This window comes from Puma concolor, chromosome A1 (genome assembly GCF_028749965.1).
Source record: "Puma concolor isolate L17-30 chromosome A1, mPumCon1.1.hap2, whole genome shotgun sequence".
In the NCBI taxonomy this organism is placed as follows: domain Eukaryota; kingdom Metazoa; phylum Chordata; class Mammalia; order Carnivora; family Felidae; genus Puma; species Puma concolor.
Window position 1 is genome coordinate 80,573,483 of NC_141667.1, and position 12,079 is coordinate 80,585,561.

General features: G+C 35.4%; 1 long non-coding RNA gene across 1 annotated transcript in view; it reads right to left on the reverse strand.

Annotated features, from left to right (window-relative positions):
- Window positions 1-876: 876 nt before the first annotated feature.
- The window catches only part of LOC147584255 (uncharacterized), a 113,452-nt gene continuing 102,249 nt past the window's right edge, over window positions 877-12,079 (reverse strand). Inside the window, exon 4 of the long non-coding RNA XR_015245548.1 lies at window positions 877-1,081. This is a non-coding gene — a long non-coding RNA (uncharacterized LOC147584255). The remainder of the gene's footprint in view (window positions 1,082-12,079) is intronic.

Here is a 12,079-nt window from a genome sequence, read left to right on the forward strand (position 1 = left end):
TCTTGCTTTGAAATAATCGATAATATAAAATCTACACACCTAGAAAGGAAAACTGTTCCCAGGAGTCTTGAGGAAGCTCCCAGAACATCAGGTCTTGGGCAGAGATTTTAGTAATTTTTAAAGATTCCAATGCTTAATTTGCGTGTGTGTGTTAGGAGGGTGGGGTTAGTGGTAGGAGGCTTAGGAAGGCAGAAACACTGCAACGGCCTCCTCGGCATGTGCCTCTTGAGGAATCAGAAAGTTTGCCAGCTGTTCACACTATTTTCAGTTACATTCTTCATCTGAAACCTGTGGATTCTATGCTTCATTTTGCTTATGGAAGCATCTGTTACAAAGCATATTGAAAATGGTTGGTTACTTTTTCCATATGTGAGGACTTTGATCCTTTGTGAGAAATTAGTTTATTGCAAATATAGAGTGACTTTGCTGAAAGCATTTTGTTCAACTTAAATACCAGAAGGTGATGCCTTTTATTGTTATTGCACTGAAAAGTCAAGGAGGGTTTAAGTAAATGTTTTCCTAGTAAATTGTAGAGGGAATCTGTAATTCTGCTCAGTGGAAAAATCTAAAATAAGCAATTAGCAAAGGCACCGTTTCAGAAAGACATTTCCCTGGAAGTCAGTTGTTAACTATCAGCGTGGAAGTGTGCCAACTGCTTGTGACCCTCTCTCTTGACTTGGAAATCCGTTAACACCAAGTAGCTGCTGATTTCATTTTGCAAAGTTTTCTTTGTTAATATCTCCAGATACTGTATAAGGCTTTCCATTGGCATCAACATTTAATTAAGTATAGTCAGCTTGTCTTTGCTTTGACTTTGATGATTTGAATTTCAACTGCCTTTAGGGAGAAAAATACGGAAGTATATTACTCACCATTTCACATCTGTTGCAGTTTAAAAGACTCAGTTGCCAAGAATTTTATGAAGCATCACTTAGTAATGATTCAGGAAATGATTAGTCAATGCATCTTATGCACAAAGTGGAGGGCACCCTCTGTTGTCCATCTTGCTATGATGCTTCTCTTCTGTGTCCTCAAAACATAGAAGCAGGCTATGAATTTGCAATTTCTTCTTCAGTGGACACTGATAATTGATAAATACATATAAGAAGATTGTTTAAGGTTTTAATCAGAGTGTGAAATCACAGAAATGGGGTGGTCTAAAAAGACCCTCATGCTAATAATTAAAAAAAAAAAAACTGGCTTCATTCTCAACTTGGATTTCCAACGTCACTTGATACCTCTGTGTGTCAGCTTTCTCTTTTGGAAAATGAGAACATTAATAATTGCACAATGTACATTTGTAAAGGTTTTATTGTTGTGGTTATTTAAATTTAAAGTGCAAATGAAGTTTCTGGCACTTTTTGTTTGGTTTTTGCAATTTTAAGATATAAGCCCATGGAACTGATGACTACATCTTGAATATTTAGGTCTTTGGCTGAAAACTGATACATCATGAAGTTTGCTTCTTTAAACTTTCTTCATAAATGACCCCTGTGATCTTATTACTTCTCTTACTCCTCTGAAATTGCAATGGATCTTCTTTATTAGCATTTATCCATGTTTTGATTCTTCCTTTTAACATTCTGTTATGCTTATTTATTTATTTATATTGAAATAGTTAACATACAGTATTATATTAGTTTCAGGTGTACAATATGATTCCACATTTCTATATATTACTCAGTGCTCATCACAATAACTGTACTCTTAATCCCCTTTATCTATTTCACATATTTCCCAACCACCTCCATGTTTGATTTTTGATTTCTAATGGTTCGTACCTTAGACCTGTGCTATTTCTCTTAACATACATATCATTAATTTCTATTGTCTCAAGTACCACACCATAAAAATGACCCTCAAATATTTATTCTAGTTTTATAAAGCCTTCAGTATCATATTTTCATATAGTTACTATGCTCTTCTTCTTATGTAGCACACAGCATGTCAAAGACGAACTCAAAACATTTATTTCAAATCTACTCCAGGTTTGATTCTTTGGCGAGACTATAGATGGGTATTCTGTTTTTCCATTGGGGGGCATACAATATTTGGTTTGCTCACTGCAGGTGGCTAGATTATCGTTTCTAGAGCTTTTCAGTGGATGGAATTAATATAATCATTTTAGTGGACAGAGCTAATACATTTTGTATATATTATATACATGTATGTATATGTATATTGCATATGTCATGTAAGTGCGTATTAAAGATAAAATATCTCATGAACTCATAGTAATATTTGCTATAAAATTTTAGAATACAGCTTTTACTTATTTTGTTTTACATTTCATCTGTTTCTTCTTTCACATTCTTCTTGGAAACACTAGTTCTCAAGGATGCAGGGGATCTTAGAATTAGAGTATCCCATAATTTCTCATTTCTTTTATTCCATATCATCTGCATTATTGTCTTAAGATGACAATTCTAATTATGTTACTACCAACATTATTTATAAAAGCAATTATTGCTTTTTTTCGTTTGTTCTCCCCATTCTTTTATCCTTTTAAAATATAATTGTCCTGTATCTACATTGTCAAACATATAGTATTATACACTATAATGTCTCCTTTTGAACCCTCATTTAGTATTCTATAAGTAATTATGCATTTAATGCTCACCACCAGGCCTGGCAAAAGAATATATACTATATATATATATAGTATATATATAATATCTATCTATATACTATATATTTTATATATATATATACACACGCATTTATATATATTTAAATTTTTAGCTATATGATGTAACCTCCTCTACTTGTCAGTATACACATAAAACAAAGAGCTTCACTGATCAGGTATGTTCTTTATCTTCCTAAGGTAAGAACTGGTGACAGATTGTGTCAAATGGACAGATCCAAGAAATTTTTTCCCTAATTTCTACAAATATGTCTCATCCCCTAGGGAAAATATTGAGTTATATATTGATCATAAATACAGAATGGATGAATCCATTCATAGAGATGAATCCTTAATCTATTTCCTATTCAAGTACTCCTGTTTTACTTTTATGAAGCAGTAAGACATTTAAAAAGCTACTTTAAGTATTTGTGAAGACAACAGATAATCAGGAGATTAAAGTGTTAGTATAAGTACAACGTATTAATTTGTTAAATCACTGATCAATATTAGTTAATTCTTATATATTATCCAAAGTAGACACCCATATAAATGTTTGTGAGAATTCAGGTTTATGAAGAATTATACATTTACCTTTCTTTACATAAGAATATTTTCAATTACTGGCATCAACTCCTATGTGTTCGACTGTTATTGAAAAGATCATTGGTGAATAATAAGGCACACTATATCAACTATTGTCCAAAAGTAGATATTGTATTAACATATCAATTTATTTGTACCACAGAAATGCTGAGACAAGTTTAGAGAGGTCAAACATTTCTGCATAAAGCTTATTAAGAATAGACTTTGCTAACTCATTTCTACCTGCAAAAACTGATACTAAAATCTTATTTTGAAAATACAACGTATTTTCCTCCAGCAATTCATTCTTCAGATTTAGTTCTAAAAAATATGTTTATAGAGCATCATTATGTAGAAAGTTATATAGTTTTACTACATAGATGTTAAAATAGGAATAGTCTTCTGTTACTCAGCATGTAAATATAAAAGAGAATTGAATTAGAGACCATTCAGCTGTTAAAAGATAAATTGAGGAATATAAAATTTTTAAGAGTTTGAGCAAAAATTGACTGGAATGAGGCATCACCAAACTGGAAGTGGTCCAGATCCCTCCACCTTCGGGAGTGAGGGGTAAGACTTTTCTACTGAAGAGGTGGAAAAAAGCTTATTTGATATGGTTTAAGAGTGACATTATTTGGAAAAGCTAAGTTGGCTGTTTGCGACTGATTGTCCTTAGGTTTTGATTTTTTAAACTTGAGGCACTTATAGGCTTAGGTTTTGGTTTGTTTTCATAGGCTACTAAGGTATTAAAACCATCTTAGTCTACTGGCCACATTGTTTAATTAATTTATCAGAACTTACGTGAATGTTCCAATAAGTTAAATGAGTTGAATGTATATGTTTGGTGCCAAAACACTTTTTTCTTTGTCACAGAAGTTCTATAGCCAATAGATAGGAAAATGAGAGAAATATTTCTGTTTCTTTTTGCTAGTTTACCTAACACACTATGATTTACCCATTCTTTCTAATTATTTTAATTGAAAAAAAAAGGATTTTAAAAAAAGAAAAAAAAACATCAATATCACTCAATAAAGACTGATTATTTTACATTATATAAGTCACTTCAAAACCAATATGTATTAATCTTCACCACTTCCAGCCACTGTTTTTTGTGTCTCCTAATGTGCATTATGAATAACTGCATCTTTGGAGCAATGGTGACTACCTCAGTATTTTCATTCAGGTAACTTGAGTTACCATTGCAGGCAGCTGTGCTGGACTTTTTGAATGTGTTTCTAAACCATTATGATACATGAAAATAAGTACAACAAAATTAAAATAATTAAGAAAATAAAAATTTAGGATATAAGCTTTGCTATCAGATTTGAGTTCCAATAATGCAAAAAAACAGATGCTTAATAATACTTGGTGAATGAATGAAATAATCATTCAGACATTCAATAAATCCTAGTTCTAATCCTTATAGAGTAACATTGGTCAGGTTATTTGGAAAACTGAAACACAGAAATGTTATTTATAAGACAGGGAATAGCTCACAGACTTGGAGTGAGGACAAATGACATATTGTATGCAAACATCTGAAAAAGTGTCTCGAGAATAATAATTGGCCAATAAATGTTCCTTTGTCTTTTATCTTTCCTGAAGACTTTTGTGCTGTTTTTAGCAATATGCTGTCAAGAAGGCTGTCAACCTCTGTGTGACTTTAAATAAGGGTTTTTATTTATGCAGTACCATAGAACTGGGCTTCTAACCAGACAAAGGCGCTCACTCTATCCAAGGCTTAATCTGGAAAATAGCTTGAAGTTTATCAGACCATAAAGTTGCTTGGAGAATTTTAGCACTCTAAATGGATATCTAGGAAAACATTTCTTGAACGTCTTGAATGAAACATAACTTGGAATCTTTCAAGAGGACTGTTACCAGAAAATTCACAGGAATGAAGAAAACTCTTTTCATTAGATAGGTTTTCTCATATGAAAGGAACATATTGCTGAGCCAATTTAATTAATCTTCTTTTCTAGGTTTTAGCATTTTTACTTCTTGTGTTGGATGAAATCAGATCAGAGTAGGAGATAAGTAATGGCAGGTGAATTTTTTAATAGAACGAGAACATGTTCTTTTGCAGCCTGTTATTTTGTTTCTTAGCATATTGACTTCCCCTTTTGTTTCTCTGATTTCAACAATGATCACTTTTGGCTAAATGCAATTCTCAATTTTATTCTATTTTCTCTCCTAGTAAACAGTAACATTAAAAAAGTAATCATATTTATGCCAAATCCAATGTCCTTTTCTTATTCTTTAAAGTTAAATTTTCTGCAGATATTACATCTGCTTGTGTTTCTCTTCTTTCTTGAATCTTGGCTTTCAAAGAGTACCTGTATTCCAGTGATCTTACACTCCCAGAAACCCTTGCTCTATTTTCACCCTTCACTATCCAGTTCCATCAATACAGGCTTTCCTATACTATTTCATGCTCACCCATCCTGGTAGATATGTGATGTGCCACCACGAACACCTTTAGAGTAAGAAGTAATTATAACTCCTGCTGGGTGTGCACTGCCAGAAGACAGACCCCACTAATAGCACCTTTAAGGAGTTACCTCAGTTGAAGAGGGACATCTAGCCAAGGGTCATGCCTAGTTCCCTGGGCAGTCATTTCCAATGGCTGATTGGTATAGAGGTGTAAGGCCCAGCCTCTGCTCCATCTTGGGATGGAGAATAAAGGGTCATACCATGTTTGGAAAACCTTGGAGGATTAGTTGAAGTTTCTGTTGTAACTTGATTCTACCTTGAACGCAAATTGTGTAGCCACTCTGGAGAACAGTATGGAGGGTCCTTAAAAAGTTAAAAATAGACCTACCTTATAATCCAGCAATGGCACTACTAGGTAGTACTTTTGTCTACTTTTGGATTTTTGCTACTCAAAGGATACAAAAATACATATTCAAAGGGGTACATGCACCCAAATGTTTATAGCAGCATCATCAACAGCCAAGCTACAGAGAGAGAGCCCAAATGTCCATCCATTGACCGAAAAGATGTGAGATACACACACACACACACACACACACACACACACGCACACACACACACACAATGGAATGTTGTTCAGTCATCAAAAAAGAATGAAATCTTGCCATTTGCAATGACATGGATAGAGCTAGAGTGTATTATGCTAAGCAAAATCAGTCAGGTAGAGAAAGACAAATACCATATGATTTCACTTATTTGTGGAATTTAAGACACAAAACAGATGGACATATGGGAGGGGGAAAAAGAGGGAAACAAATCACAGACTTTTAGAGAGAGAACTAACTGAGGGTTGATGGAGGGAGGTTGGTGGGGGATAGTCTAGATGGGTGATGGGCATTAAGGAGGGCACTTGTTATTTTTTTTTTTTCAACGTTTATTATTTTTTTTTTATTTTTGGGACAGAGAGAGACAGAGCATGAACGGGGGAGGGGCAGAGAGAGAGGGAGACACAGAATCGGAAACAGGCTCCAGGCTCTGAGCCATCAGCCCAGAGCCTGACGCGGGGCTCGAACTCACGGACCGCGAGATCGTGACCTGGCTGAAGTCGGACGCTTAACCGACTGCGCCACCCAGGCACCCCTTGTTATTATTTTTTTAATGTTTTATTTATTTTTGACAGAGAGACACAGACAGTATGAGCGGGGGAGGGGTAGAGAAAGAGGGAGATACAGAATCTGAAGTAGGCTACAGGCTCTGAGCTGTCAGCACAGAGCCCGATGTGGGGCTTGAACTCACAGACTGAGAGATCATGACCTGAGCCAGAGTCAGACGCTCAACCGACTGAGCCACCCAGGTGCCCCAAGGAGGGCACTTGTTATGATGAGCATTTGTTTTATGTGTATTGTATGTAAGTGATGAATCACTGAATTCTACTCTTGAAACCAATGTTACACTGTATATTAACTAACTAGAATTTAAATAAAAATTTGAAAAGAAAAAAAAAAAAAGGAAAGCAGATCCCATCTTGACCTCTCCTTTTCCCCAATGTATTGATCCCAAACATACTCCCTAATAAACATCACACTGACTAATCTCCATCTCAGAGCCTGCTTCCTTGGGAACCCAACTTGTGAAAGTCATCTTTTTATTCTCATGCCATATACCCCTTTCTGATGTAATCTCAAGCTCTCTGTAACTCAACTAACGTCAGATGATATCCAACTCTCTCTCTTGCTCTGGGTTCTTTTCCAGACTTCAAATACTGATTTCATACCTAGTGTAGTACATCTTTCTTTTTGCTTTTTTTTTTTTTTAATTTTTTTTTTCAACGTTTATTTATTTTTGGGACAGAGAGAGACAGAGCATGAACGGGGGAGGGGCAGAGAGAGAGGGAGACACAGAATCAGAAACAGGCTCCAGGCTCCGAGCCATCAGCCCAGAGCCTGACGCGGGGCTCGAACTCACGGAGCACGAGATCGTGACCTGGCTGAAGTCGGACGCTTAACCGACTGCGCCACCCAGGCGCCCCGTAGTACATCTTTATTAAGGTGTCAGCTCAACCCTTAACCCAAGCTCAACCCATAACCAGCTTCTCATCTTAGTTCCACATCTCAGTTAATGGCAACAAAAGTTACCCTCATAGTTCACCTTGAAACCTTGGAATCATTACTTTTTCCTATTTCTCCTTCACTTTCCCGAATCAATTTCTTCTCAAATCACGTATGTGTTATTTAGGTAATGACTCTTAACTCTATCTCCATTGTCACTTAGTTACATTTTTTTTTCATTCATTCACAAGGGTTTACTATGTCTCAGTCCCAGGATGAAGCATTTATTGCCCCTAACATGGAAAATTGTCTTTATTGTAGTTGATTCTCCCTTTCTTCTCTTCCCAGCCCAACTTATCACAGCTAAAACCTAAACACAGCTAAACATACCTAAACATACCTAAAACACAGCTATGATCATGGAATAGTTATGTTCAAAACCCTTAAATGTTTCCTCCTTTTTCATTGAGTATAACCCATATTCTTCTGCTTGCCATTCTAGCTATTTTAAATCTATCCCTGAAACCATTTCTGAAACACTTCTCTCTCCCTATACTCTTCTCTTCAATCAGTCTTCACTCAGTCTTTTCCCAGTCATGACACCCATATGTTTTCAGATCTCCATGATAAGTATGTGTGCTCTGCTTAGAACACTTTTTTATTTTTTATGCAGGGTGTTCTAAACTCATCTTTTAAATCTCAGCCCCAATTTTGTCTTTGGGTGGACTTCCCTGAACTTTAGGTAAAATTTATCCCTCTTTCCATGTTCTGTTACTGGTTTCTCTTATAGGAGTCTGACTTCCTCTATGCCAGGAGCCACATCTTCCTCATGATATATATTAATATCAAATATTTTAAAAGCTACCTTTTGTGGAAGCAAATGAGGTTCCTACTTATATTAATGAGAAACCAACCAAACAATATATTTTTTTTCAGTTTATTGATTTGAGTACATGTTCTTTTACATTTTAGCAGCGTCATCTACGTAATATTTGGCTTCAAAAAGTTGAATTGACTTTCTAATTAAAAAAACAAAACAAAACATGAGTAACTGCACATTCTCTACTCCAACTTACCCAATAAAATATAGCTGCACAGTTGAGGCATTGATTAAGGTTTGCACACACACACATACAGGAGGAAAGACTATAGACACATATATACATAAGTGTGTGTGTGTGTGTGTGTGTGTGTGTGTAGTGCTACTAAAGACTAATATGAGACTTTTGGTTCCATGAAGGCAGAAACATGTTTGTGCATCGCAGTATCACAGCTGCAGCTCTAGCATCAAGTAAAATGTTTGAAATTACTAGGACATGAGTATTTACTAATGAAAACATAATTTAAATCCCATCCTGAGTACTAAATTCTTGCTTTTTTCAATCCAAATCAGGAGCAGGCATTATTTTATCCTAAATCTTTAATTGATATTCCTTTTGGCAACAACTAGGTAAATTAGTCCTTGTGCTTTTTAGACTGTGGATGAAATTTAAATGGCACATGGGGTTAATCTCATTTGTGTGTAATCTTGTAACCCAAAGGGTGTCTTGATGCTGAAACAATACATAAGCATCAGGTACTTCTGGCATTGGTTGCCTCTTTGGTACTCCTCTAATGTAGCAGTTTTCAAGTCATTTCGACTCACCTGTGTCCCCAAATGTCCCAGTTATACTCTAATTATTCTGACTTGATTGAAACCAACACTGCCTTTAAATTATGAGAGTATTTTAAGGGTACTTTTGTTAAGTCTATGGCATAAAATGGGTTATTTTCCTCCTCTAAATATTGCACAAAGGTGGAAAAATATATTGATATCAAGTAAGCTTTTATTTTTAAATAGAGCTTTGTGACAATAAAATTAAATTCTTCTGGCTTTGACATATTCCACTGCCTCATTCTACTAATGAATATTTTTCAAAACTTACTCCTGTTAAATTTTAAGTCATTGCACTGCATATTTTGTCCCTCATTTAAGAGAGCATCTTAACTGAGGCCTTAGTAAAGAGTAACTGCTTACTTAATTTTTTCTACTTTCTCATACCCAGTTTAGGCCTTTCACCAAACGTATGTGTGTGTGATTATCTGTATAAATTTTCCTTGTAACTTGACTATTACCTTATTCCAGAGAAGATTTAAGAAGATTGTTTATGGGGATTATACTTTGGGTATATACATGTGTTTAGATATACATCAATTTCATAACCATTTCACCTTTATTTCAATACTTATCATTGGTTAAATGTCCAAAATTGAGATTAAAATATCTGTCACATGTACCAAATTACATAAATGTGTATAATTTGTCTTCCTGTCATAACAGATAAAGGGCAACTAGTCAATGAGCCAAGACCCATTCCCATTGATTGGGATCAAAAAGTTAACAGGAGAGCATGTGGGTGGCTCAGTTGGTTGAGCATCTGACTTTGGCTCAGGTTATGATGTTAGGGTTCGTGAGTTCGAGCCCCTCATTGGGCTCTATGCTGACAGCTCAGAGCCTGAAGCCTGCTTCGGATTCTGTGTCTTCCTCTCTCTCCCTGCTCCTACCCTGCTCTCTGTCTGTCTCTCTTTCTCAAAAATAAATAAACATTAAAAAGTTTTCAAAAAAATTTAAACAGGAACCAAGGTGGGAGGGTGAACTGTTCTCTAATTAATGAAAGAATCATAAGAATATTATTAGTAAGTCTCCTGTTGTGTGAATAGCTTCTTGACACATCTATAAAATACTTCAGGGTTAAGATCAGCAGCATAATTAAGATTTATTTTTCCTCCTGCATCTTTTTTTTTTTAAAGTAAACTCTAAGCCACAGATAAGGCCCAAACTCACAACCCCAAAATCAAGAGTTGCATGCTCTAGGGGTGGCTGGGTGGCTCAGTGAGTTAAGTTATGGACTCTTGGTTTTGGCTCAGATCATTATCTCACAGTTTCTGGGATTGAGCCCTGTGAAGGGCTCCACACTGACAGTGTAGAGCCTGCTTGGAATTCTCTCTCTCTGCCCCTCCCATGCTCATGTGCTCTCTGTCTCTCTCAAAATAAATAAATTTTAAATCAAAAAAAAAAAAAAAGAGTTGCATGTTCTACTGACTAAGCTAACTAAGCACCCCACCCCTTCCATCTTACAAGTACTTTTTAAAAAATAATTGACAAGAATGGACTTAGATAGTTACAGATAACTTGGAGGTAAGAAACAAACTTGGATCAAATAAATGGTGTCACAACTTGCACATGCAGTACCAAGTTAATGCTGAATATGATTTGACATATTTTCTTTAAAAATCTATTGTTAGAGTTGGTGAATATTTAGCTAGTCAAGAGTTCTCCATTTCCCCTGGTGGTAAAGATTTGATTTCATGTTTGGGATTTAACTAATCTCTGCAAGCAAAATTATAACCAAAAGATTTTGGGGGCTGAGCCTCTGGGTTATAATAATTATTTTTCTTATTTCATAGAAGAGTCTCAACATCATGGCTGTGTTCAATTGCACAGAAAGAATTTAAAGAAGATAACTGGTAGGAAAGTGAAGGTACTAGGGAGCTCAGCCTAAAGCCACATTTGCTTAAAAAGACTGCGATTTCTGTTTGGATTGTTTGTTTACTTGATTTGGCTAGGGAGGAGACCCCCTAGAAATCATAGGGGATATTTTTCTATATCACTTTCCTACTGTCAAGCCACTCCTTGCCACTAATACTAGTTCTCAATTAATATTGATTAATTGAGATTAACTGGTTGATTAAAGCCCAACCATTATTCAACATTTTTCTAGAAATCAAATGCAAATGTATTCTTATATTATCTTACATTTCCTCCATTATAGAACTATCATATATACTATGATAGTAGTGTACTATATCATATAGTAATGCCTGTTAATTTCTAGCTGTTCCCCCATCCCTAATTCTGACTGTAAGCTCAATGAGTCAGGGGTGACATTTCAATCCTTACTGCAGCCCCAGAACTATCCAAGGGTCAGACACATAAAATAGATGTGCCCAATTGATGTTGAATGAAACAACCATGAGAAGATCATCGTATAAGTATTTTCTAAGACTGTTAGACCCAGAATGAACTTCAAAAACTTACTTAACATTTCCCTAAGTAAAAGACAAATGTATCAACAGTGCATAGCATTTTCAGAACTGGAATTTCTCCTGGCAATAGTCATTTTTTTTTAAAAAACTGGGATTTGAAAGAAAGCCTTGAAGCTACTTAGTCACTAATGGACTGCTTTCCCTACCATGTTTGGTGTTAAGCAAGGCAACTGGCAAATGAGCTTTTTTCTGTTTCATTTTTTGAAATGGGCATACAGGATTGTGAGGGGGCAATTTTTTTTTTTAATTTTTTTCTTTTTTTCAACGTTTATTTATTTTTGGGACAGAGAGAGACAGAGCA